The following is a 2,849-nucleotide window of genomic DNA, read 5'->3' on the forward strand; positions in this document are numbered from 1 at the left end:
TGTCGGAAAAAGATTTACCATATTTATTTATTGACTTTTATGAAAATGTCACTTTAAAATTTGTGACATTTCCCATAATGTCGATAAGCTAATACTGGTTTCTAACTTATATTTAGAAGTGTCGGGAAATTCTTGAGCTATTAGCGACACTTGTACAATGCATATTGCTAATGTCAAAATTACTCATTGACATTTGAGAGGACAATTATAATATAAATATAAAACTAATATTATACGTTGTTATACATGAAAGTATAAACACCAAATTTCTAAAATAAATACTTATAAATGTCAATAAATATATATAATTTGAACTGTAATAAAATGAGTTAACAAAAAATCTCCGTAACTAATTACAAGAATGTATTTGTGAATAGCAGCACATCCTTACAATCAAACAATGGTAGAAAGAAACTATTAGGCTGGATACAAGCAAATTGTAGCAAATTCTGCAACAGATTGTTTCACTTCCTCAACTCTTTCTTCCACTTTTTCTGCTACATCCCTTCAGCTCCAATTTCCTTGCACTTCCCCCCATTTGACACTTTATTGAATTGAAACAACAAGGTTGTAGTCAACCTATGTTTTCATAAACTAGGAAATAAATTAGCAAGTGATTGAAAGTCAAAAGAAGATCGCATAATCTACATGGAAGAACGATTTAATAAAATGAATTTATATAGTGCAGCGATTGTCACGAGTATCCTTATAAGATTACTAATTGAAGTATTCCACAAGCTATTTGCCACCAACGAACAAATTCCCTTAGTAAAAACACATAATTTTAAGAAAGAAAGATGTCATATGCCCATCAAATTTAAAAGGACCTTACCATAAGTTGCCACACTCTGGACTTTCTCACTGCAACTCCATATCATACACACAAAGGTCAGTATATGTGTGCTACCTTATTCTTCACCTAATCAACCAGCATAGCCATCGGTACATTTCAACCTAGTAAATTCTAAAGATATTAAACCGATTGCATAATTGCCGTAGGGACAAAAATAATTAGCAAAGTAGATAGCACCCTATATGTAGATATAGCAGACTTATCATTATAGCATTTCTCCTTTGAAAGCCAAGAGTTAATTACCATACTGTACTAACTAAACAAGCCCTTAGTATATAAAGCTAATGATACATATGGATGTGATGTTTACTTACTAGCATTCTCCATTTCTGCAAAATAATATTTTCATGATATCTGATGACTGCTTAATATGATCATGCAACTAACTAGTTTATTAAGTGTACAAGAATAAATACCTGGTAACATTAAGCCCCAAAGCTAGCACATCTCTAAGTTGAGCTCTTTGTAGTGCAACGCGAACCCAAAGAGAAGCATAAGACATTTAAGGGACGCAAAAAATCTTAACATCATATCTTGACAATTTAACTTAAAGGAAGTCTTAGAGAATTTGAAAAATCCTTTGTTGCTGACTTGCACATCATTGAATCAATTAAGAATTGAGGAAAACTCATAAATTTAGTTCATATTTTGAAATAAATAAACAATAGGGAAGATCATAGTGTTTAAGATGCTCTATCAGGCATTTTGTCAAACAGCCGTGGGGCATAAATCTGTGAATGTAATATCACCATTAGCATATTGTGTAATAATACCCCACACAACTTCCATTCAAACAAACATATCTCCAAATCACCACACGATCACAACCACAAAATAAAATCAGAACATAGATTAAACTTCAAAACCCTAAACTCCCAATTCCTCTGCTGTAAATACATTGAACACAGGCAAATGCAATAAATATGATTGAATTCCTCTGAGAAATCAAAACACTCACAAGAAATAAGGAAGAATTCGAATCCAATCAAGAAATAAAGAAAAATGCTAACCTAGAGTTATTCCAATGCGCAGTAGACAAAGAGAAGGAAATAGTGAATTGAGCAAGAAGAGAATACATTTCATACTGCTATTCCTGAAGGATTTTGAGATTCATGGTTGGGGTGTAAGGATTCGGACGGGATAGAGAAACTGGAAAGGGGAAAAATGAACTTCAATTGTTAGGGTTTTTTTAGAGATTTGAGAGGTAGATTTGGGAAAAAAAATTCTCTTACTTTTTTGAAACTAGTATTTTTTTTGACATTTGCTGTACATAATTACATATCACTAATTAAATGTCATTTTATTCTTAACTATGTGACATTTCTATCAAATGTCACAATATTTCTGTCAATTGTCATCAAACGTTAGTATTTTTGCCACATTTTGTTAACAAATGTCACGAAATGAACCTTCTCCCTATATTTATTATAAATGTCACTAATTAAATGTCGTCGTAGCTCATATTTCCTGTAATGATACTTTATTCACATGTCATCACAATTACGTAACATAACGGGGAAATTACTGATAATTGATCATTATACATACGAACAAGAGAAAAAATTGATGAGGAAAAATGAAAATTGAAAAGTTCCCCTCACTTGAAAGGAAAAAGAAGTAAAAGAAAAAATGACACTATAATATTAGACGGCTGTCTATGACTATTTATGTTTAACTTTGCATTTGTAACCAATGAACTAATGAAGTACGTGTTGAGGTTTTATTTTTAAGATGTAATATTCTTAAAATGAGGGTGAATGGAAAATGGAGGAAAAATGAAATTTTGAGTAAAATTTTAAGTTTCCCCTCTTAACAATGAGACATTGTCCCATATTGGAAGTGGAAGACATTTTTGGTGGGTATAAAAACTTTTCCGGGATTGATTTCAAACGCTGGCAGCAGAAGATGTTCTTCTACTTAACTACGTTATGTCTACAGAAGTTCATCAAGGAAGATGTTCCTGATCTGCCGGATAAAACTCCAGATAATGAACGCT

The 2,849-nt window shown here is 31.9% G+C and overlaps 1 long non-coding RNA gene across 1 annotated transcript; it reads right to left on the reverse strand.

Moving 5' to 3' along the window:
- Positions 1 to 279: 279 nt before the first annotated feature.
- On the reverse strand, positions 280 to 2,388 carry LOC107812100 (uncharacterized). The gene is made up of 2 exons (XR_001654068.2): positions 833 to 2,388; positions 280 to 579 (listed from the first exon to the last, which is right to left on the reverse strand). It is a non-coding gene; the product is annotated as an uncharacterized LOC107812100 (long non-coding RNA).
- Between the last annotated feature and the right edge of the window lie 461 nt (positions 2,389 to 2,849).

The sequence above is a fragment of the Nicotiana tabacum genome, chromosome 23, assembly GCF_000715075.1.
Source record: "Nicotiana tabacum cultivar K326 chromosome 23, ASM71507v2, whole genome shotgun sequence".
NCBI lineage: Eukaryota > Viridiplantae > Streptophyta > Magnoliopsida > Solanales > Solanaceae > Nicotiana > Nicotiana tabacum.